The 25,855-nt window shown below is 48.0% G+C and overlaps 1 pseudogene; it reads right to left on the reverse strand.

Moving 5' to 3' along the window:
- The window catches only part of LOC140596745 (solute carrier family 13 member 1-like), a 96,761-nt pseudogene that overhangs the window by 62,575 nt on the left and 8,331 nt on the right, over window positions 1-25,855 (reverse strand).

The following is a 25,855-nucleotide window of genomic DNA, read 5'->3' on the forward strand; positions in this document are numbered from 1 at the left end:
CCAACACCTGTTATCTACTGTCACTTCGATGCTGCTCTTTCTCTGTCATCATCTCTCTATAAACTACAGGACTTGGCTGGATGAGTGAAAGAAGACACGTAGGTTGTGTCAGGTGAGGACTGACATTGACCTTGCCACCCAATTTCACCCAGCATTGAATTGAAACATAATCAAGGAGGATAAACTCCTGTTTACATTTGATAGACACCAGAAATTCTAGATTTGATATCCCCTAACTTGGCAGAACCAATGACCCTAGCCCATGATATTATGAACCGTGCTTATTACCGTTAATACGGTTCTTTGAATTCTTGGAGAACATTAAACAGTGTCCTTTAACATAATTCGGTTTTCAAAAATAAGGAATTTCACCCCCAAACTAAACACTCAATTAAAAAGCAATATTTAATTTGTTCAAAGAAATTTTTCCTTTGAACTTTTCCATTTAGAGAACTACAAATTATATAAGATGAATGGAAAACAATTATCTTAGACCTTTCATTAAAAGCGAACCGATTCTCCGATTCCTTTCATTTGAAGATGCCTGGAGTTTAGAAATGGAGCTAGTATAAAAATCTGGGATATCTCTTTGAATGATACTGGTGCTTGTGAGGAAGGGAAAAATCTAGCAATTTCATTCTTCTTTTGGTATGTAAAAAAATGGAAATAATATGAGTGATGATGACTGGTCTCTCAGTTTTCTCACTGGAACCTGACAAATATATTTCTCCATGTACTGCCAGTGTCCTTTTAGTATATTCCATTCTTTTTGTCCCTTTTCTTCTCAAAAAAATATTTTAACTTCTTTTGGAGTCATGCAGGATTTACAGGCTAAGTATCTACCCACCATGTTTATTCTGGACACAAGTAGGAAGCTCTGCTAATCTTTGGGTCATGGCCTATGATAAGAACAGAACTTGGCGAGTCGTGGAAAACATCTATTTTTAGATATGCAGCATTGGAAGACGACTATTCTTTAATCAGTTTCTGGAATCTAAGGGACTAGTGACTATCCACCATCTTTAAAACCAACATGTAATCATCACCATCAGCAGCCAAAGTAATGGCAAAAATATCATCATCATCATCATCATCATCATCATCATCCTCATCATCTGCATCAGAAGTTTGCAGTTTTATTAACAAGAATTTTAGGGCTGATAAATTTTAGTTCCCAACCCTTGCTTTCTTTCCACCAAAAACGAAACTGATCTCCATAAATAGCCAAGGCAATCCTGAGATAGAAGAACAAAGCTGAAGGTATCCCACTTCCTGGTTTCAAACTATATTACTAAGCTGTATAATCACAATAGTCTGGAATTGGCATAAAAACAGACACACAGACCAATGCAACAGGATTGAGAGCCCAGAAATAAATCCTCACGTATACAGTGAACCCACATGTGTCAAGGAGCCAAGATACCCAGTGAGGACATGTCTCTTCAATGAATGGTGTTGGGAAAATTCAATAACCACGTGCAGAAGAATAACATTGGATTCCTATCTTGTACTCCTCACAAAGATTAACTTAAAATGAATTAAGGACCCCAAACTGTAGAGCTCCTAGAAGAAACCATAGGCACATACTCCTTAACATTGGTCTTGGCAACACTTTTTTAATGTGACACCAAAAGCAGGTAATACTTTCACGTATCTCTAATAAAGAACACTTTTGTAAAGTAAAAAGTCATCCTTTAATTTTTCTTTTACACGAAACTGAATTTTTATACCTTGAGTTCTAGAAAGACCATAGAATCATTGTTTAAAGGCCTTCCTTGCTCTCTTCCCCCAAACTCAGAAGTCAATCCTTATTGCCTATGATGTACCCAAATTGCCTTACTTTTGCCCCCCTGGAGAGTTATTCCTCCTTCTGCGTTCCCCTTCTCAAGCAGTGGCGTCACAGCCTACTTTTACCAAGTTTATTCCAGCAAAGCGTCTTCTCTACGTTTCTCTCTCTTGTCTTCAAAGTCTGATTAATCAAAAAGTCCAGTTAGGTTCACACCCTCTGCCCTTCGAATTGTTGCCATAGTGAGTCTCTCAATGGCAGAACCTACCGTGCTGCTCTCCAGCTTCAGCGATTCCTAAGGTCTCTGAGACAAGCTCTGCGCTGTCGGCTGCCTTCACCAACCGTGTCTAACGCGGCCCGAGCTCTCCAGGCATCTCACTCACCATAACTCAGCCCTGGCACCTGCAGTACAGACGTTTCCTGAAGGAGCCCTGCTCTCTACATACTTGGGTCCTTGAATTCATTGTTTTTTCTAATTAGAATACCTCTTATCTTTCCACTCGTTAGTTAATTAACCAGGATAGGGATCTACTGAGCATCTACCCTGTGTTAGGGGACGAAGCGCGCCAGGGGATGAGGTGGTCAACGACGCAGACAAGGCGCCTGCATACACGGAGCCTGCACTCTGCTGCCGAAACGTGCTGTCTCCTCCTGGACTCACGTTCCTTTCACTCGCACCCCGTCCTGCGATACTCCGATTCAGTGAGTCCCTCCACCTTTGGAAGACTCAGCCGCTGTGCATGCTTTTGTCGTAGGATTTATTTATGTCACACATTTTTTTCTTTCTTTTTTTTTTAAGTCCATGTTCCCCACTAGACTCTGAGCTGCTTACAGTAAGGGCCAGGTCTTTTCACCAATGGACCCTCCTAAAATGCCGAGGACAGTGTTAGATGTCAGGTTGATTTGAAGGGGCTTGACCCAAAATTTAGGCATCGTGCCAGAAAAGTGGGTTTCTAAAGTTAACCGTGAGAAAGTTACTGTGTGCAAGGATATTCTTTCTGTTTATGCTTGCCAATTTTCATGATATTTAAAGCTCATTTGTAATGTATTCTTCTGTAATATACCTCACGTACTATTGATTTTCTGTTTTAAAAGAATTATTTCTATTCCTAAAGATGATAATGTTCTCATAAATATATATTCAATACTCATCTTTAAAGCCCCTAACCCTTACACTGTAGCTAATGGCTTAAAACGTATCTTCGTTATTTGTATTCTGTTTACAAAGAAATCATTCTTTCCCTGAAGATTTCTGTAAATACCAAGAAGGTTTTCTTTCTTCTAGTGAGTCGCAAGTAAATGCATTGTAGTCGAAGGAAGGACCATATGCCCCACTCCATTCCTAATGCCATGGTTACCAGAAAACCATTTCTATGCAGGATTATTTTTCAGTGGTCTCAAGATCTATTGCTCCCAATACAACTTAATATAGGATTTTTATATTGATTTATTGTGGGTGCAATGAATTCTATGTGATAGTTTACAAGAGTCTCCTTCCTTCCTTCAATAGCTAGAATGACTACGACTCCTTCATCTGTTTGACAAGAGCAATTCATAAATTCTGTACTGAATTTTTTACTGGGGACACTAAAGATAACTGGATTGTAATTAGGCAAATAAGAGTTGCTCTAAGTTTATGACCTGAAAGAAATAAGGATAGTTCTAGTGAAAATCAGGCTTTCGGGCTGATAAGATTTTACTAAGAAAATGAGACATTCTGAGACTGGAATTATATTTCTTTAAACTGCATATGCTAACTCCCATCACCATGAACTCAGTGGAAGGAGAAACTAATGATGCTAATCCTCAAACCCAAACATGTTTTCTACCAGAGTGTTGATTTTAGTCTATGTCTGCGAGGACTCATCAAACCATTACACCCGCTTTGACTTAGGCAAGGAAGGAAGTAACAGGTTTTAATGTGCATACATCTCAGGGCGCCCGGGGGGCTCAGCTGGTTGAGCATCTCGCTCTTGATTTCAACCCAGTCATGATTTCAGGGTCATGAGATCGAGCCCCGGGGATGGACTCCACACTGAGCTTGGATCCTGCTTAGGATTCTCTCTCTTTCTCTCCCCTTCCCTCCTCCCTTTCTAAAAATAAAAGAAAAAATGCATGCACCTCTAACGGCAGGTCTAAGATAATTTCACATATAATTATTTAGAAAGAATCACATTTAAGGTACCTTTTCTGGCTCCGTCTTGCTCGAAACTTTTCCTGCATCATTACCGTATCTGAAAAATAAATTGACCCAGTTTATAATTTTATTAAAATGTAATTTAGAAAATCCTGATCAAAATGTCAATATTCCTTACCCTGGAGCTGGTATTGTCTTCTCATTCCTCTCATTTGTTTCTTGTCCATTAACACTTTCTGCAAAGTAGTAAAGAAAAACAATTTAAAGGGTTATCAGCATGTGCCTGTGTGGGTGTGTAAAGATGCAGGCATTACTAGAAACTGAAAATAAATTCACCTGTACTGACATAACATTCATTTTAATAAAGCATTTTATAAATATAGATATCACCCCACCATTTTTCACTCCACCAGGGCAATTTATCAGAGCCAGAAATAACCAAGGCCAAATGTAATAATACTCTTTCCAAATGGAATGTCGGAAGTAACGATTCCCACCATTATGCAGGAAGGTCGATTCTGTCTGAGAATCGGGGCCCATGAGAGGCGGGAGGGAGAGAGCTCCCTCAGGGGCTGGAGGCTCCGACGGGGATTCTCTCTCTATTTCCAGAGCATGTGGATTCAACCATTAGAGGAAGGTAAAATATGCGGCAATGCCGCTCCCTTGCATTAATACTGGGAACTACAGAAAGGAGAGAGTTAAATGCACGTCCTGCTGGTGTGGCCGGTGGAACCCACGCCAGGCCTCTTGAGCTTCTGCTGGGGCGCCATGTGATACCGTCGATCTCCAGTCCATGGTTGGTGGATCCACCGAGAGAGGTCATCTGAGTGGCCTCCACCTCCGCCTGGGCGCTGATGATCTGCTGGGCCACGGCCTCCACGATGGGCATCACCATGGCAGCGGTTGACGTGTTGCTGAGCCACATGGACAGGAAGGCGGTGCTGCTCATGAGCCCCAGCGTCAGCCTGGAACGAGAGGGCTTTTAGGGGGAAGGGCTCTCCAGCGTCCCCGCTCTGTGACTCGACTGGAAGGGACGCTGCTGCTGGGCTGGGGACAGTTTCAAGACACACGTCGGTTCGGGCTCCTCTCAGATGAGGAACCCGAGGACGGTGGAGCCAGGAGGGGACGGAAGCAGCATTTGGAAGAGGGATGTTCTTATGGGACGAGACTCTCTCACCCCAGGAGAGGGGTCAGTTATGACCAACTGCAAGTCAAACTGAGTGTATGACCGCTTACATGTCACGCCAATATCTGAAGGCCCTTGATGAGTGACACTTACCTTGAAATACTACTTAGATGAAATCAAATCAGTTTTTCAATTTAGGGTCCCTTACTCTTTCTTTGATCTTTTGGTCACATCTCTGTGTATTAGTATGTGTGCCAAGGAGGCACAAGGACAAGCAGAGAAATTAATATTTGTAAATCTACTTTCTACCTTTGCCTGCCCTGGTTCGATATATAGTAGGTGGAGGAGAATGGTTAAAATTGCCAGCTGAAACGCAGTGTCAGAATTTCCTGTAGATTCTATTATTTGTGCTTTCCCGAATTCGACACTCCTGCCTGTGGTCAAGAACTGGATGTGTGACATTGTCTTCTCTTATATATAGAGTAGTTCTTCTCCCTTAAAAATAGCACCCCTCAGATTGTAGGGTTTTAAATCATATTTTTAAGCTTTCAAAATCACACTTGGGGAAAAAATATCCTCTCTTTTGAGTTGGAAATCCCAGAAAATCATTCAGAGGCAGATCTTTCCATATAGAGCCACTTATGAGATTCTGTGACTCCCTTTGTAGGTAGATCTACAAGACAAAGTCTGCACTCCAGGTTTCAACTTCAGATCAGGTGAATGATTTCTACATATAAAACTTTTTAGATATCTGTTTAAACAAGAAATGGTTCTCGATAAAAACTAAACTAGAAATACTTTTAATTTAAGGCATTGGCAAGACGTGAAATCTTCCTGTAAAAAAAGATAGCGCGCAGATAAGCCTGCGTGGGGAGAATGCCTTCAAAGCCACGTAGTGGCACAACGGGGAGGACTCTGCTCCGCTGTGCAGCTCACTACCCCGTCCCTTGGGGTCACTGAACAGGTGGTCAAGGAAAAGATACACATGTCTATGGCACCCCAAGGGGCAGGAAACACCATTTCATCTCAAGAATGAAATTCTATTAATACATATATGTCATAAAAATTAAAGTAATGAATATTTTTTTAAAAAATTGGCTCATCTAAGTTATTTTTTGTATTTAACAAAACTGTTTGATTCATAAATGATAAATACAGATGAGGATATATTCTAGGAGGAATTATGCAACATGATTCAATACAATTTTCTTGTTTTCCAAGAAAAATGAGAAGGGAAGAACCACCTAAGGCTTTAGAGCTTAATGCTATGATGCAAGTGTTTATGACACTGGAAAATATTTTTTTTTTAGCTCACATCCATGTTCTTAACAAGAGCTAGAATTAAAACTAAAATAGACAATGTAAAGGAAAAAAAAGTATTTCAGCGGGGAAAATCAGTCAACTGAGCGATTTCACACTCTGTAGATGAAATTTCTTAAGTTGGTTGTTTGGTTTCGCAACGGTTCACTTAAAAAGAAGAATGTTCACCCTGGAATTTTCCTGCACACATCTGCATTTTGTCAGTCACGTCTTTGTCTTTGGTTCTGAACGTCCTCCCTGTGATCAGGGATGCTCCTGAACAAGCCTTGCATGTGAAATTGGCCAAATAAACGAGGTAGGCCTGAAATCTACTCTGAAGTCTCTCCATCCCGTCTGTTGGGGTTCAAGGCTGCTCACTGCGTGTGGAAGGCGCAGGGGTCCTGTGCACTTAGCCCAGCCTCCGTGTAATTAGACCTGGAAGCTCTTGCTGCTATTGTTTCCTCCTACAACACCAGGGCACTTTACATCCCTCTCATATTTGCAGAGGAAAAAAGGCATGGATTACACGGAGATATGAATGACTGCCTGGATGTGCATTACCTATTTAGCTATTTGCTCTGTTTGGAAAGCACACCTGGAACAGTACGGGGAGTACTTACCATGCTGGGTTCACACACACTGTCATCACCATTCTCAGAGCAATCCTCTTGTGCAAGTTCCATTTTTCTATTGATGTTGCTAGACAGATGACTCCAATTAGCAGTAGGTGAAAGTCTTTGAAATAAGCAGATGCCACCTGAAATTATAAACCCATGATTATTTATTTATTTATTTATTTATTTATTTATTTATTTATTATTTTTTAATAAATTTATTTTTTATTGGTGTTCAATTTGTCAACATACAGAATAACACCCAGTGCTCATTCCGTCAAGTGCCCCCCTCAGTGCCCACCACCCGGTCACCCCCACTCCCCGCCCACCTCCCCTTCCACCACCCCTAGTTCGTTTCCCAGAGTCAGGAGTCTTTCATGTTCTGTCTCCCTTTCTGATATTTATTTATTTATATCGGTAGGAAAATAGTATTGCACAAGAAAGCATTGTCCACTTTGCTCTATTCAAACGTTACTACCTTGATGGAGCTCCTTCCTGCTTCTCGCACGGTTACTATTGGATCTGTGTCTTCCTATTCTGCCCCTTACCATTGTCACAGCTAGTTTTCTGAAGTGTAAATCTAATCACATCATTGTGCTCCTTGTACGCCTTCACTGGACTCCACGTCTTTTAAGACTTTATCCAAATTTCCCACCCAACATGGCTTCTTCTTCTTTTTTTTTTTTTTAAGATTTTATTTATTTATTCATGAGAGACACACAGAGAGAGGCAGAGACCCAGGCAGAGGGAGAAGCAGGCTCCATGCAGGGAGCCCGACGTCAGACTTGATCCCAGGTCTCCAGGATCACGCCCTGGGCTGAAGGTGGCGCTAAACCGCTGAGCCACCCGGGCTGCCCCCCAACATGTCTCCTAAGATTCTTCATCACCTAGTCCTATCTCACTTTTCCAGCTTAGTCTGTTAGTGCTCGGCCAACTTTTCCTACGTGTGACATTCTCTGGTCACAGAGATGCTCTAACACTTGCCTGTCATTTAACCTGGAATGACTCTCTTCTCTTTGGTGATCCAACATCTTCCTTCACGGATGAACTCAAGCGTCAGTTCTAAGATTCCTTCCCTGACTGTCCTCAACTTCCTTTTGCCAGAGCACATCTTAATCTATACAGTGATCATTTATTTACTTAGTTATCCCCTTTATTAGACTAGACATATTTTAAAGGCAGAGATGTATCTTCCTAATCATTGAATTTGTGGACTTGGCCCATGCCCGACACACACTGGCACCCAGGAGAGATTGAATTACTAAGTCCCTAGACTCAAGCTTAGAGGTTATTAGGCGATAAAAACAAGTTAACAGACTGCAGTAAGGCATCATAGGTGGATGGGACATGTTTCTTCAAGGTAGAGTTGAGGCTCAAAGAGTAAGCGACCACCTTTTTCTAGGGGAATTGGCAAAGTCTTCTTAGAGGACCCGATACTCAAGTTGACTCTTAAAAGATGAATAGACATTTGAATTTTTCTCTTCTCATCTCTTTTACAGTTTTGCTCATGAAAATAAGACCCACTCACCCTATTATCACAGTCTGAGAATTCAATGAAAAAAATAAATGCAGAATGACTTCAAAAACACAAAGGAGCAGCAAGCCATTATTAGTAAGTACTTAAACACAGAAGGAAGGCCAGGACCATGAGACATTCTTATTGTGATCTCTTTAGATTATGCTAACAGGCTGACTTGGTCTGTAAAAGGTCAGATAATAAATGTTTTAGACTTTGTGAGCCTTATTGTTTCTATTGCAACTACTCAACTTGTCTTTGTAGCAAAAAAAGCAGCCAAAGAAAATATGTAAATGGATGACCATGGCTTTGTGTGTTTCCAATAAAATTTTATTTTAAAAGTTGGGTAGCGGGCTGGATTTGGCCCTCAGATTCATAGTGTGCCAATCTCTTAATAGACTATGTAAACAAAAAATGGCCTCTAGCCCAATTGTCTAAATGAAATCAATTGCAGTTTAAAGAGGAATTTTCACATTCTTTGCTTTTCATTGTATTACCCATTCTTTGGGTTTCATCAGGTTAGTGTATTTGTAGCACATTAGTCACAAGCATATGTGTTTCTTTATAGCCTACAGACATAGGAGGTAATAAGAGAAAATGCTACTGGTTTGAAAAGGCCACTGATATTTTTGAGGCAAAGTAGGCATGTCAAATAAAATTCCTAATGAAATTTGAAATCTATTTTTAAGATCAAGATAGTCCTATTTCTGTCTCAAAATGGGATTTCATAAAAAAAAAAATGCAGTTTTGCAATCACAGCACCTGGGTTCTCTCTTGGCTATAAAATGTACCAGTTCACAAGCTTTCTACAAGTCAATATGCTTGCCCATAAAAGTTTAATAATACTGCACATCAAGTTTGTGAATTAAATGAGATTTTTTAGAAAAGCTCTTAGTAATAATGCATATGATTAGAAATAATTCTATTATATCGTATATATTTTGCTGTTTTAAAAAATATTTATTTATGCTTTGTTACTAATTCCAATGGTCAAGTCCCAGTTTTCACATTAATTAACCTATTAGCAGATTTGACACATTTGATCATTGCCTCGTCCTTAAAACATTTCTTCACTTGGATTCCAGGATTCCACACTCTCCTGGCCTTCCTCCTACCTCAATAACCTATCCTTCTCATTCTTCTTTGCTAGTACTACTCTTCTCATCAATCTCTTAATATTTTAGTTTTCCAGAGCTTGTTCTTTGACCTCTTTGATTTTTTTAAAGATTTATTTATTTATTCAGTTATGATAGACAGAGAAAGAGAGAGAGAGAGAGAGAGAGAGAGGCAGAGATCCAGGCAGAGGGAGAAGCAGGCTCCATGCCAGGAACCCGACGTGGGCCTCGATCCCGGGACCCCAGGATCCAGGCACTAAACCGCCGAGCCACCCAGGGATCCCCGTCCTCTTTGATTTTGTTTTGTTTTGTTTTAAATCTTCACTCACTCTCTAAATCACCTCATCAAATTTTAGGGCTTTCCATACCATCTATTTGCTTGACAATTCTCAAATCTGTATTTCCAGCTCAGGTCTATCACACAAACTCTGGACTCATTTGTATTTAACTGCCTAATCAACACCTTCACTTAGACATTAGTTATTTCAAACTTAGTGTCAAGCTTTGTACTCCCGGCGTCAGCCTCTCTTTTGCAGGAAGCCTACTCTGCTCATAGTTTTCCCCATTTCAACTGATGGCAACTCCATTTTTCCAGCTGCCAAGTCAAAGTGTTTTGAAGCATCCTCGAATCCTTTTTATCTTCCCTGTCATATGCCGTATCGAATCATACAGGAAATTTTGTTGATTTTAATCTTAAAAATACATTAACAATAGATTCAATATCCCCATTACTATCCCTGCTCTGAATTACCACGGCCTCTCAACTGGATTATTGCAATAACCTGCTACCCGTTTCCTTCTTTCTGCCTTATTTCTCAACACAGCAGTCCAAATTATCCTTTTAAATAAAAGTCAAACTGATAATGTCACTCTTCTACTAAAACTCACTAGAGGGTCTCATTTCATTGAGAGTCACACCTTTGAGGTGGCCTACCTTGGCCCTCGGGGGTCGAGGCCCTCTGCTAATGATCTCCCTGGAGATCAACACCTCCCTCCTGTCCTTACCTGCTCTCGTCACACCGCAGACACGTACCCGCCTCGACATCTTCGTGGTGGGTGTTTGCCCTCAGCAATGGGTGTTTCCCCGATGGCCACACGACGAACTCCCTCATGTGTAAGTCTTTGTTCAAGTACTGACACCTTATCGAGGTCTACTCCGATCATCCTATTTAAAACTGAAACTCTCCTGATCTCCATTGTCCTGTTGCATTTTCTCATGACACCAATTACCTCCTAACTCACTGTAATTCACCTATACATTAAGGTATATTGTCTCTTCTCTCCTAGGAAGACGAGGACTCTTGTCTGTATTTACTCATTAATGTATTCCCAAGAGCCTAGCGCGTATTTATCAAACGACTGAGGAAATATGTGACATGACATCTGCATATGCATATGCACATATACCTCCACAGTTATGGGTGTAAAATTCATGTATAAACATATGGTCAATGACAATAATAATGATGTCTGTTTTGGAATATCTAACCGGGCACACTAAATATTTAGCATTTCAGATTTTATTCAACAGACACGAGAAAATTCAATACTTGTTGATATTCTTTGGTACAAGGTGCTCGGTAAGATATAGACATTTAGCATTGTCTTAATAAATACAGAAAGTGAGATTAAAACTATGGTGGCCAAAGAGGAGGCTGTGGAGGGCTCTGGGCTTAGGGGAGGATACCAAAGACTCACGATTGTCAATGGCTCTCAAGGAGCTGAGATTCAGTACGCTTCCGTGCGCTGGCATGAGAGTCCAACACCTTTGACTGTGGGTATTAAAATTCATAAGAACACTTGATGCGTCGTACGCATTAGCATTACACATCTATATTGGCTTGACTCTCACAACCACCCCTGGATTGTGTGGCATTGTCATTCCCTACTCATACGTGGAAAAAAAGAAGCATTGCCGAGGGACAGATCAGGGTCATATAAGTAATTAGTGTGAATGTTGGGTGGGTTTTTTTATTATTATTTATTTATTTGACACAGAGAGAGAACATAAGCAGGGGAAGCAGCAGAGGAAGAGGGAGGAGCAGGCTCCCGGCCAAGTAGGGAGCCTGACGCAGGACTGGATCCCAGGGGCCCGAGATCACGACCTGAGCCGAAGGCTCAAGTGACTGAGCCCCCCGGGTGTCCTGAATATCAGGTTTTAGGCTCAGATCTTCTAACTCCCTAGACCTTTCCCTGTACCTTTGGTCAGATATTTCCTAGTAAAAGATCAGTCGTACTGTCTGGAAAGAGGATCACAAGGCTGAAGAGAAGTTGTCTACACTAAAAGACCTAAGGACTTTGATTTGCTGTAAATTCCCATTAAGCTTAAAAAATCACACGAAGTTTAAAATGAATTTAGGCTGAAATAGCGGAGGGGAGATAGACTCACTTAGCTTTGCAACAGTCCGAATGTGTCTAGAGTGGCCTATTCACTGCTGCCAGTGTGCAAATAATAGTGCTGACTCGTGTGCACCGAGCGCTCCCCACGTGACCCCCTACACTTATTAACTAGTTAATCTGTAAGCGTCACTGACGAACCAGAGGGGGTTCCAGGAAGGGGAGTGAAGATGCTGGTGATGCTGCAGGCGGAGGCCGTGGGGGTTGAGGAAGGGAGGCGAGGGCTGCGGACCATAGGACCGTGCAGACAAGCTGGGGAGGCGGCAGAAGGAAATGACAGCTATGGGCATCCAAGCAGCACTGCCCTGCGGAAGGCGAGGGGGCTTTTGTTGCTCTTGTTGGGTGTGTGCGTGTGCGTGACCTGGGATGTTTAGAGGAACGCTGAGCGTCAAAGTGACGGAGTTTCACACTTGAGCTCAATAAAGATAAGTGACTTGGGCCCCCGGGGGGCTCGGCGGCTGAGCATCTGCCTTGGGCTCAGGGTGTGACCCCAGGGTCCCGGGATCGAGTCCCGCATCAGGCCCCCTGCAGGGCAGCTGCTTCTCCCTCTGCCTGTGTCTCTGCATCTCTGCGTCTCTCATGAATAAATAAATAAAATCTTAAAAAAAATAAATACAGGTGAATGACTTAAATATTAAAAGTTTTGAAAAATAATATGCATTTTCGTGTGGGCTGTTGTAGGCCCCCACACAGGAAGCCTTATTTCCTGAGTGACCTCATCTGTCAGGAATCCTGGAGGGAAGTCCCCGCCCGGTGGCCAAGGTCCGGCTGGCCAGCGGGCGAGGCTGACGTCGGGGTGCCGGCCCGGCCTCCGCAGCCCGCGGGGCCAGGGCCAGGGTCCCTCTGGCAGCTGTCGTGCTCCCCGGCTCTGTCCTCCTCTAACCTGTGGGCACGGAAGCGCCCCGACTCCGGGGAGCCGGTCTCTATCTCAGCCTCTCTCTAAACATTCACCCTCAGTTCTGAAGCCCGAAGAGCCAAGCATGTCCCCGCTGAACCTGAGGGGCCTCGGGGCGAACCCCCCAGGCCGCGGGGCGGGCCCCATAGGGACACGTCGTCCCCGAGAGCTCGCCAGGCCCTTCACCGGGAGCCCGCGAGCACTCCCGGGGTTCCGGGGCCGGGCCCAGGCGCTGTGGGGCAGCGGCCGCAGCCCTGGAGACCCTGCCCCCCACGAGCGGGCCGTGCAGGCCAGCGTGGAGGTCAGGAGGGAAGGGGAACGCAGTGAGGACAGTGAGGCGGATCTGAGATGCAGAGAGATGAAAGCAAAAGGAGGAAGGACGGCGTGAAAACGAGGGAAAACCCAGAAAGATTCTTGTCCTGCGTCACGGGTTGGTAAAAAGAAAAGTCTGCACCCCGTGGCCAGACAGGCGCCCCACGGCGTTGGGCTGTGGCCTAAGACCTGAGTCCACAGGCGCCGGACTGCGGGCCTGGTGCCCCAAGGACCTGGGCGCTGGGTGCTGGGCGCTGGGCATTGGGTGCTGGATGAGGGCACCCTGGGGCGGCTCCTCGAGCCGGGTGGCCAGGCCTGTGACGGGAGCCCCGAGGTCACCGGAGCCTCGGCCTGCGTCGGAGGTTGCACCTCCCGGCAGGACTAAAGTCCTTGCAGCAGAGCAGATGGGTCACACAGCAAAGTTCATTGGGCTTTGTCTCTGGAGGTGGCAGGAGCATGGACAAGAGAACACGGTGGCTTTGTCCTCATTAAACACAAACATTGCTTTTTTACATGGTGTAAAGCCAAACTGCTGAAAAGCAGCTGCTTATGCAGGATGTGAAAGGCTTGGTCCTGTCGCTGGGAGGTGGGTGCAGGTGGGTGCAGGCAGGTGGCAGGTGGGTGGAGGTGGGTGGAGGAGGGTGGAAGTGGGTGGAGGCAGGTGGCAGGTGGGTGGAGGTGGGTGGAGGAGGGTGGAGGTGGGTGGAGGCAGGTCGCAGGTAGGTGGAGGTGGTGGAGGCAAGTGGAGGCAGGTGGCAGGTGGGTGGAGGTGGGTGGAGGCAGGTGGAGGCCGGTGAAGGCAGGTGGCAGGCAGGTGGAGGTGGGTGGCAGGTAGATGGAGGCAGGTGGAGGCAGATGGCAGACAGGTGGAAGTGTGTGGGTTCAGGTGGGTGGAGGTGGGTGCAGGTGGAGGCAGATGGAGGCAGGTAGAGGAGGGTGCAGGCAGGAAGATGGAGGCAGGTGCAGACAGGTGCAGGCAGGAAGGTGGAAGCAGGTGCAGACAGGTGCAGGCAGGTGCAGGCAGGTGGCAGGTAGGTGGAGGTGGGTGGGTGCAGGCGGATGGAGGCAGGTAGAGGCGGGTGCAGGCAGGAAGGTGGAGGCAGATGGAGACGGGTGCAGGCAGGTGCAGGTGGGTGCAGGTGGGTGCAGACAGGTGGAGGTGGGGGCAGGTGCAGGCAGGAAGGTGGAGGCAGCTGCAGGCAGCTGCAGGCAGGTGCAGGCAGGTGCAGGCAGGTGCTGGTGGTTGCAGGTGGGTGCAGGTGCAGGCAGGTACAGGCAGGTGCAGGCGGCTGCAGGCAGGTGCAGGCAGTTGCAGGCAGGTGCAGGCAGGTGGAGGCAGGTGCAGGCAGGTGCCGGTGGGTGGAGGTGGGTGCAGGTGCAGGCAGGTGCAGGCAGGTGCAGGCAGGAAGGTGCAGGCAGGTGCAGGCAGGTGCAGGCAGGTGGAGGCAGGTGCAGGCGGGTGCAGGCAGGTGGAGGCAGGTGCAGGCAGGTGCCGGTGGGTGGAGGTGGGTGCAGGTGCAGGCAGGTGCAGGCCGGTGCAGGCAGGTGCAGGCAGGTGCAGGCAGGTGGAGGCAGGTGCAGGCAGGTGCCAGTGGGTGGAGGTGGGTGCAGGTGCAGACAGGTGCAGGCCGGTGCAGGCAGGTGCAGGCAGGAAGGTGCAGGCAGGTTCAGGCTGGTGCAGGCAGGTGCAGGCAGGAAGGTGCAGGCAGGTGCAGGCAACTGCAGGCAGGTGCAGGCAGGTGCAGGCAGGTGCAGGCCGGTGCAGGCAGGTGGAGGCAGGAAGGTGCAGGCAGGTGCAGGCAGGTGGAGGCAGGAAGGTGCAGGCAGGTGCAGGCAGTTGCAGGCAGGTGCAGGCCGGTGCAGGCGGATGCCAGTGGGTAGAGGTGGGTGCAGGTGCAGGCAGGTGCAGGCCGGTGCAGGCGGGTGGCCGCAGCCCTCCCACGCAGCCCTCCCGCCCCAGGGGCCGCAGCCCGGGGGGTGTGCGGCCGGGGGCGCCTGTGCTGCGGGTGCTGGGAGGGGGCGCGGGGGGCTCCGGGCTGGGTGTCGGGGTCCGGAAGCAGCCGTGCGGCCCCGGGTCCCGCGCGCTGTCCCCGGGGAGGACCCACCTCCTTGGAGGCCGTGATCCCGAAGAGCGGAAACAGGAGTCCGGGCAGCAGGGCGGTGACGGGCAGCGGCAGGGCCTCCGTGAGCCAGAGCGCGGCCACCACGGCCAGGGTGTAGGCGCATTCGGCCTCCTGCGGGCGGAGCGGGCGAGACAAGGTGAGGCGCGTGGCGCACCCGCACCCGGACCCGGACCCGGACCCGCACCAGCACCCGCACCCGCACCCGGACCCGCACCCGGACCCGCAACCGGACCCGCACCAGCACCCGCACCCGCACCCGCACCCGGACCCGCACCCGCACCCGGACCCGCACCCGCACCCGCACCCGCACCCGCACCCGAGCCCGGACCCGCACCTGCACCTGCACCCGCACCCGGACCCGCATCCGCACCCGGACCCGCACCCGCACCCGCACCCGCACCCGCACCCGAGCCCGCACCCGCACCTGCACCTGCACCCGCACCCGGACCCGCACCCGCACCCGGACCCACACCCGCACCCGCACCCGCACCCGGACCCGCACCCGCACCCGCACCCGCACCCGAGCCCGGACCCGCACCCCCGCAGCAGCCCCGCCCCCCGCAAGCACTCCTGGCCTCCGCCCCAGCACCCCGCCCCCAAACCCCCCGGCCCCCCCCAGCACCCCCCAAAAACGAGCCCAGAAGGCGGGAAGCTGCAGGACCCAAACCCTGGAGGCCACGAGGAAGGCGACGCCAACCAGGTCCTCCTCCGCGGGGCTCCTTCACCTCCCCGTGGGGGGGGACCGCGCACAGCTCCGGCTCCCCCCGGAACGTGCGCCCCTGAGCCTGCCCCCCACGTGCACCCCCGGGCCCCAGAGTGTGCTCCCCTGAGCCTGCCCCCCACATGCACCCCCGGGCCCCAGAGTGTGCCCCCCTGAGCCTGCCCCCCACATGCACCCCGGTCCCGGAGCGTCTGTGCCCCTGAGCCTGCCCCCAACATGCACCCCCGGCCTAGAGCCTGTGCACCCCTGAGCCTGCCCCCCACATGCACCCCAGCTCCGGGCCTGCACCCGGTCACGGGCTGCCTCCCCCCCAGCCGGTCCCACGCGCTGCCAACTGCACCTCCCGGCCCCGGGCCATGGCCCGCCTCACGTGGGCCTCCCTGTCCTCCCATCACCAGGGAGATGTGGACCCAGAGAGAACTTTGCTGCTCATGGTCTCCGAGGAGGGAGGCCGGCACCCCACTGGGTGCCCAGGTGAGGGGATCAGGCCCTGAGGGGCCCCCAGGGTGAGGGCCTCCCGCGCCGCGTCCTGGGGGCTGAGCCCCTGGGCAAGCACAGGAGGCCCAACAGAAAGAAGATTCTTAGTAGTGTCTGTGAAGGGATCAAATTGTGCGTTTCTGTTTTAGGGCAATGATGGGAGAAGGTTGAGATCCGGATTCAGGGTGGGGGTGTGGCCTCGCCCCCTCCCACAGACACGACACACCCACAGCTACACGGGAGATCATTTCTCCTGAAAGACTCTACGAGTCGCCCAAGAAACTAAGAAATCCCCTAAGAAGCAGCTGAACGGCTTCCTTCATCACAAAGGATGGAGGAGCCGCATCCAGAGGGACGGACAGACAGATGCGGTCCTACCAGACCCCCCATGTGCCTGCGGGGACCCAGCATTGGGAGGAACCTCGAGGTCTGAGGTTTCTTCCTGAGCAGTGGGAGGTTTTGCGCCCCACCCCAGGCGCCTGACTCCGGGATCTGCACCAGGGAGACCAGCTCCCCGAAGGTCTGGCTTTGAAAACTCATGAGGCTGAGGTTCCGGGGAACCGGGGGCTGTGGGCATGGAGAGTCCCCTCTGCTCCTGCCCCACTCGTGCCCCCGACACTGAGCCCCAACAGCAGTTTGAAGGTGCCTAGAGCACCCGGGCAGGGGCGGGGTCTGGGGGTGCAGGTGCCACTTGGCGCCCCTCCTTAGCCTTGCTAACGCTAGTGGGCCTGCCCCACTCCCATCCTGCCTGCACCCCGGGGTGGGAGGCCCAAAGCCCCGACTCCCAGGGGCGCCCAGGCCGGCGGGCACGCCAGTGCGGGACAGGCCCCTGGGCTCCGGGAGGACAGCGCTCCTAGGCCCTGGCGGCCCTGCGGGGGGCCTGGCTGCACCCGATGCGGGGCGTCACCCACAGTTCAGAGTCGTGTGAGCACGTGTGGATGGAGATGGGATGCGTGTCACGTACACACGGACGCCGTGCGGGTTTTCTCCCTACGTATAAACACATGCACACGCAGTGGAATCCCCTCAGCCGTACAGAGTGCTAAGCTCGCCCAGCTGGGCACCACGCTGGCCCTCAAGGTCCTATGGTCAGCGACGTAAGTCACACAGAGAAACACAAGTGCCACACGACTTACTTATGTGTGGGAGCGAATAAACACGGAAACAAAGGAAATCAAGGCAAGCCAAGCCCATGGACAAAGAGGACGGCCTGAGGCTGCTAGAGGGGAGCGCGTTGGGCAGGGCCCAAAGGCGCGGGAGGGGGTCAGAACGTGCCAAGTTCTGCTTGTAAAATAACGAAGCCACAGGGATGCAACGTACAGTACAGTGACCGCGTCGATAATGACACATTTCGAATTTGCGAGATGCTAGGAACGTGAATCTCGTAGGTTCCCATCATGAGAAAAAACATGCCGATTCTGCATGGCTGCAGGTGGCACCAGGGCTTCCCGCCGTGGTCGCTTCATGACGCAGACAAACGTGCCATCGTTAGGCTTCATCATACCTGAAACCAGCGCAGGGTCGTATCGGTCACACGTCGATGCAAACGCTTGAAATGTTCCCTCTGTGTGGCTGACGGACACAGTTCTGAGGCAAGCACCTGGCCTGTCCTAAGGGGTCAACAAGTCGCATCTATTCTGTGGCTTCGTTTTGCTCTCTCGGGGCTTAATCTCTGCAAATTCTGAGCTGCCTATGACAAATGTACAAAACTGCTCTGAGATTAATGAGGGGTTTTATTTGTGGTTTTCCCAGGGCAGCAAAATTTCTAGCTCTGCTCCCCTCAGACGCCCCCTCGTAGGGTGTTTGCTCACCCAGCAGCCCTGCACCTCCGGGCTCCCTTCCGAAGCTGCGACCACGCCACGTCCTCACTATCTTTTGAAAGGAGGAAGCAGAAAGGGGTTCGCAGGCTGACAGTTTTATGGAAAGTCCCGTAACCTTGACAATAAAGCAATGGAACAAAGCCGGGCCTTGACTGAAACTTCCTAATTTGCCCTGGAGAGAATTTGTGAATACGAGCTCAATTAGGTCATTAATTGATTTTTAAAAATATATTTAATTTATTTATTTTAAAGACAGAAAGAGGTGAGCAGGGGGAGGGGCAGAGGGGGAAGCAGATACCCTCCAGCAGATTCTGAGTTGAGCCCGGAGGCCGAGGCGGGGCTCCATCCACAACCCCGAGGTCATGGCCTGAGCGGGGACCCGATAGCCTGGGCCCCCGACAGCCCCCCGCGCCCCCACACCAGCCTAGCTGTGCATGCCCGGGCCTGTGGTCCTCCTGGCGGACACGCGGGGACTCCCCGAAGTGCCTCCTCCCGCCGGTGCTTCCCGTCCTGCTGATGAACCTGGGTCTCCAAGATGAGTGGACCCCGGCACCAGCCCGCCGCCCCGTCCTCTTCGTTCTCCCTCTCTGACCCGCCCCCCAACCTGCACCCCCTTCTTCCCAGGCCGCCCCACAGCCACCCCGTCTTCCAAGGATCCACTTGGAGTTTAAGGGACTGGCCGCCTGACGACGCTGGGAGCACCAGCTGCAGCTGAGCGCCGGAACAGACAAGTGAATAGGAAACCCGGCGCCAGCGGCCACCACCCCGGCCTCATCCCAACACGGGCCTCCTCAGCGGGACGTCACCGGCCGCTCACGCGTGGCCACTTTAAAGCACGATCAAAAGCAAAATTCCAAGTATTGAATTATTAGTTTCCCTAACAACTTCCCTATTTCACCTGGCCCTGCCCTGATGCGAAATCAAGTCAGGGATTTTCAGTCGTTGATTGGAAATGATCTGAAATCCTCATCTTGCATTTGAGGCCCCGACCACTCTGACCGTACGAAGACCTAGCCCACGACCTCCTGGCATCACGTCTCTATTCCTACAGTTGATTTACATCCTTCTCGGTGTCTGGGCTCTGACCCCCACTCCTTATCACGCAGCCTCCTCCTGAACTTGAGTAGGTAATGGTGAGCCAGGATCCTGCGGGGAAGTCCCCAGGGGCCCTTAGTCACGGCTCGACCTGCCCGTAACCGCACTCTGGACTCTTGGACCCTGCTCCACAATTTAGATGAAGCAGTTGCAAGCTGATGACCAAGCCCAACAGGAAAATATGACGTATTTGACTCACAATGGAATGTGTGTGAGTGTGTGTTTCCTTAGAATTATGATTTATGAACCAACACATTTCATATTAAAAATAAAATCGGAATTTCTGGCTTTCCTTGAAAAACTGAGGAATTTGGTAATGCTAGGACCATATTCTACGTCAACAGTTATTGGCACTCAAGGGGAGCCCCCCCTTTAGAGACAGGCTTGTGCTTTTCAGTTGTGCACGGCTCCCCGTCACTTTTCCGGCTTCCCTGCTCGGGCTTTGTGGGCATTTGAATAAAATCTCTCGTAGTAAAAATGCTGCCCAGATACCCTGCCTTGCGAGTAGATCTTGCCCTGCCGTTCCAGAATCAACACGCGGGCTGTCCGTTTGCACTTCTCTGCGCCCCCCCATGTGGCCCCTGGACCCGCAGCTCACGCAGGCAGACATCAGGCCCTCCCCAGACTGAATCGGGAGCAGGTTTCCCAGGTGACTCCTGCACAGGTTGGAGTTTGAGAAGCACCGGGTTACCTCCTCCCCAGACCCTCCCCCTTATCTCTAACTCTGGGTCCAACTCGGAAACCAGACACTTGCTTCCAGGCCATGTCTTGCCTAAGTTCAATCCCTACACTCAGAACTTATTTTGAAAAGTTGCCCATCCCTCAGAGTTAAGGTTCAAATTTATATCTTGTCTATGGAGCTTCCTCCAAACACTCATGCAGATTATATATATATATTTTTAAAAGATCTTATATATTTATTCATGAGAGGCCCAGAGAGAGAGAGAGAGAGAGAGAGGCAGAGACCCAGGCAGAGGGAGAAGCAGGCTCCATGCAGGGAACCCGATGTGGGACTCGATCCCAGGTCTCCAGGATCACAGCCTGGGCTGAAGGCAGACGCTCACCTGCTGAGCCACCCAGGCGTCCCCACATATATATTTTTGCATATAAGTCCCAGGAGATTATAATTGTAGCTGGCTAAGGCACCACACCTGCATTGTCCTTAAAGAGATGCCTTCCCAGAATCTGTGGGAAGTGCCCCATTTTTCATAACTTAATGAAAAATCAAAGCATAGAAGAGAAGGAATCGGGGCTGAGTGGGTAGGAGGGCAATCTGCCTCAATTTGGGGGGATAGTGCTGGTTTACCCCTGTTGTATTGGTGTCTTTCCGATTAGCAACCCTCTTCATTCCTAAAGTGTCCCTCTTTGATAAACGACAGTCATCCTACTAATGGGTCCACCATCCCAGGACGTCCACGTCCTACTGATGGGTCCACCATACCTCCTTCCAGCTTTCTGTCCTGTGATCCCTCTTGGTCAGGCTGGGAGACGTGGGCAGGAAAGTACTCTTTCCCACCAACACTCTTCAGGCCTTTAACAACAGAAGGCCAATCCAGATACGATGCTTTTAAGACTCTAATATTAAAATATATAGAATCCTTTTTTAAAACCAAGATCTAAAAAAAATAAATAAATAAAAAACAAGATCTACAAATATCCTTAAGAAGAAGTAACAAAAGATAAAGGAAAACATTCCATTGTTTTCTGTTATCCATATATATCCAAAAAAAACCCCACTAATATCAGGGTGAATAATTTTTGGCGAACACATTCTTCTGATGAAGGAGAAAACTTGTCAGTTGTCTGTGCTACCACTAGAATTGTGTCCTGGATAAAATTCCTTCATTCCGTCAGTGGAAATCCGGAGACTAACCCATTATCTGTAGCTATAGCATCTGTGTCTCCTGTGGATCCCTTTCATTTTTTTCTCTTCCCTCTCTTCACCTTCTCAGCAAGCGCCTTACTCCTAAAATAGAGCCTCTCTACCATCATCGCCGCTGTCCACCACGGCAACCGCGGCCACTACCGTGAACAATGGTAAAGCTACGGGAAAAGAAGGCCAGTTGTCAAGTCCCCCCCGCCTTCCAATTCCTCTTGGGTATGGGGAAGTACTGATGTCTTTATTAAAATGAACTCTGCAACCATAACAAGTAACAATTTGAGTAAAGTTTTGTTCTAGAAATAGCAAAGAGCTTTAGTATATGAGTTCTTGAGCTAAAGTAGAGCAACACGTTAATGTCTACTTCTTTTTTGTTTATTGTGATGGGAAATACAGAAAGAAAAGGAAGGTTCAAAATTCTAAGACCCATCTTACAAAAAATATTTTTTAAATCATGATTCATTCTAGGACACCTGGGTGGCTCAGAGGTTGGGCATCTGCCTTAGGCTCAGGGCATTACCTGGGGTCCTGAGATCGAGTTCCACATCAGGTATCCACAGGGAGCCTGTGTCTCCCTCTGCCTGTGTCTCTGCCTCTCTCTGGGTCTCTCATGAGTAAATAAATAAAATCTTTAAAAAAAGAAATAAAATCATGATTCATTCTCAAAATACCACACACATGAAACAAGGGGTGGAGGGAGCTGAGAGGGCTTCCCTAAATAAAAATACTTCAAAATAAAATAAAAGGACAAAATTTTCTGCTCAAAAATGTATACACTCCCTACCACTTCCAAAAATTACATGGACAGAGGTAGTCGTGCCGAATGCAGATGTTGCAAATTCCATTACACAGGATGAGGCAGTGGCACTTAGCCATGGTTTCCCGCCTTGGTGGGTACAACATGCCTCCCTGGCTCCGGTGGGGCCACCTCCACCCAAGGGATGAAGCCGGGACGTGTAGACTGATTACCCATATGGATAGGAAATTCCTCTTCCCTGACAATAGAACAAAGTATTAGAACCCTTCTAGCCAAATGTCTTTTAAGGGTTTTTTTTTTTTTCAAATTTTTATTTATTTATGATAGTCACACACAGAGAGAGAGAGAGAGGCAGAGACACAGGCAGAGGGAGAAGCAGGCTCCATGCACCGGGAGCCTGATGTGGGACTCGATCCTGGGTCTCCAGGATCGTGCCCTGGGGCAAAGGAGGCGCTAAACCACTGCACCACCCAGGGATCCCCAAGGGTTTTTTACTGAAATACCAAGAACATATGAAAAATAATATAACACACTTTATGCTTCATATTTTTAAAATGTGGCAAATTTGGCCACATTTGCTTGAAACTTTTTAGGAAAATAAAACATTCCTCATATAGTTCAAGACATGTAAGCCACTTCTTCATTTCTTTCTCCTCTGTCAACCCCAAAGTCAGCCACCGTCTACGGTGCAGGTCGTATCCTTTCCATCCATGTTTTTGTGGTTTTCTTACATGTAGACATGAACACACTGACAAACACACGATTTTAAGACTAAATAAGGTTTACTGTATATGTTATTTTTTGGCTTGTTCTTCCACTTGTAAAAGAAGAAATATATTATTTTTCACTCTATCATTTTACTCATGTATTGCAAATGCATTCATAGTGATGCACATAGACGTAGTCATTCCTTTTAAATGGACATGGCATTTCTTTTTATGAACATATTACAATTCATTTGTCCATTTTCCTACTGAAGGCTATTTAGGGCTTTTCTCCCAATTGTTCATTATCATAAGGCTATGAACATCTTCGTACGTATCTTCGTGTGGATAAAGGAAAGAGATTTTCTAAGCTAGAGTATAAAAGTAGTGGTGAAATTTCTGAGTGGAAGAGGAGTCCAACTGTAGGGATATTTGCCCATTTGGTATCCAAGATGGTTTATCAGTTTGTATCAGTAGGAATAATGGGAGAAAATTCCACCTCGCCAACTTTGGGTATATTGGGCTAATTTATTTATTTGACAATCTGTTGATATGGAAAGTTCCTCTTACTTTAATTTGTATTTGCTTGAATACCTTAAAGTATTTTTTCATGATTATTGAAACATAATTGTTTCTCTCATACAAATTACCTTATTTATAGCCTCTTACCATTTTTCTGTTGCTTGTTTGCTTCTCTTTTTCATGAATTTGTAGAGTTACTTTTAGAATTCTTATCATTTCTTTATAACTTAAATATTTGCAAATATTTTTCTTGATCTCTGGCTCCTCTCTGAAATTTGCTTTATTCTATTTTTGGTTGTAGTGCAGTTATTGTCAAATTCTTTGCTATGTTTTTACTACCTTGTATGAGAAATTTTTCCTATATTATACACTCCCATGTTTTTTGTCTAAAGTTTATAAAGTTTCAAGTGTGGGGCCTTGATTTATTTGTATAGGAAACAGACACCTTATTTTTCATAAATGGGTAGCCAAAATGCCTGGCTTTTTAAATTAGATGGTCCATCTTTCCCCCATCACTTCCTATTGCTCTATATTTCCTGTGCCAAATTTCTACAAATGCAGGCAGATAGGTTACTGGGCTCTTTATTTTGTCCCTCAGTCATCACCACCTTTTGGAAATCACATTTCGCAAAATTATTAAACTCTTTTAATTATTACAGCTTTTCAACAATTTCTGCAATCTGTGTCTCAAGCCCCCATCTTATATTTTTCTCAAACTTGCCTTGATTCCCCTTTGTTTTCATTCTATTTGGAGTGCTTTCATCGCTGTGCTTCCATTCTCAGTCTTAATTGTCTTCTTGCATGTTGAGATTTTATTTTTAATTTTTTTAAAAGATTCTATTTATTTATTCATGGAAGACACAGAGAGAGAGAGAGAGAGGCAGAGACCCAGGCAGAGGGGTAAGCAGGCTCCATGCAGGGAGCCCGACGGGGGACTCAATCCCGGGTCTCCAGGATCATGCCCTGAGCTAAAGGCGGTGCTAAACCGCTGAACCACCCCGGCTGCCTGAGATTTTATTTTCATATTTATCCTGTGTGGTAGTTGTTTTATTTTTGTGCATATTCCTTCTGTATTTTTTATTCCTCATCTAGAATCTTTACAGTTGCCTCCAGTTAAGTCCCTAGCTTCCCACCTAGAATGTCTTCTCCTGGCAGCCTGGGGTCCTGTCCGACCAGGACCATGCAAATCCACTCATCTAGCCGGACCCAGTAGCTTGAGTCATGTCCTAGCTGGGAAGCGCCTGCTTCCTGTGAATGCTGCACAGACAGTTGTCGATGTAGCTTTTTTTTTTTTTTTTTTTTTCCTGGTAGCTACAAGAAAATTACTCTCTGGCCCTTAGTTCAGGTCATTGAACTTGCCTGAACCCAGGATGATGGGAGAGCATTTTCAACCATAAGGTTCTCACCTTCACTACCCTTGTTTGCTTGTCTGACTCACTCTGGTCCACAGGAAACACGCATCTGTTTAGAGTGGAGGGTGGTTGGGGTGGAGGAGCCCTAACTGTGTGAGCTGAACTGCTGATCACAAGCTTTGTAGATGCAAGAACTTACTTAAAAGGTAAAGACATCTAACAAGTAAATAGACAACGCTGCTTTTCTGTCTTCTGAATAAGTAAAAGGATGCTTTATGAGGAGGCCACCACACACCAGGTACAGTACTTGGAGTTCCGCAGACTCCTCTTATTTAGTCTGCACCCAAACTCTTCGAGGTAGGCATTGCAATTCCCTGTTCAAATAGAGATCAATGACCACATTGCTAAGATGAGGTAGAGCTGGGCTTCAATCCAAGCAGAAACGCCACGAGAACATATATTTTGTCATTTATTGCTCTGTTCCCAGACCTTAAGGCAAGGCCTGGCGTGTAGTGAGCACCAGTAATATTTGTTGAGTTGTTTTCCTTTCACAGTTTTGCTGTGTTCTTCCTACGGTTGTTTCTATTTATATGTCTTGACCCCTATGTAAAAGTCTTAATCACTACCCTAGATATAAAATTCTTCAGCATAGGAGCCTTGCCTTCTTTTCTGCATCCTCTCCTACCTGCTGGCACTAGATATCGTAACCTCACCCCACAGGGGGAATGTTTCTCCGTGTTTCCCGGAGCTCTCATCTCTCTTGCCAGGAAACAAGAAGTAGAGCTAAAACTTTTCCTGCGTCGAACACTATCTTCCCCAGGCCCCACTTAACAATGATGCAGTCGTACCGCGTCTTCACCACCTCAACCGAGTGCAGCCGGGGCGCTCGCTGCAGAGGCAGGAAGGCACACGAAGCCATGACTGGGCAATTTGGATAATGGCTTCTCCCCCACAAATTCCGACTGTCAAACTGTCTTGGGAAGTGCGGCTGATTATATTTAAAAATCACCTTGTTTCTCTTTTAAATTATACCTCCAGACGGAATTGAAATAAAAATTAGTCTGTAAAACATAGTTTTTTTCACCCCTTCCCTCCATTTTTTAATGACACTCTGACGGATATTAGGGAGCAATTTGGCTGATGAATTAGTACACATGTGGGCACGATCGGTCAGCACAGCTTGAGAAAAGCAGGACCAATCACGGGCC

This window comes from Vulpes vulpes, unplaced genomic scaffold (assembly GCF_048418805.1).
Source record: "Vulpes vulpes isolate BD-2025 unplaced genomic scaffold, VulVul3 u000000703, whole genome shotgun sequence".
In the NCBI taxonomy this organism is placed as follows: domain Eukaryota; kingdom Metazoa; phylum Chordata; class Mammalia; order Carnivora; family Canidae; genus Vulpes; species Vulpes vulpes.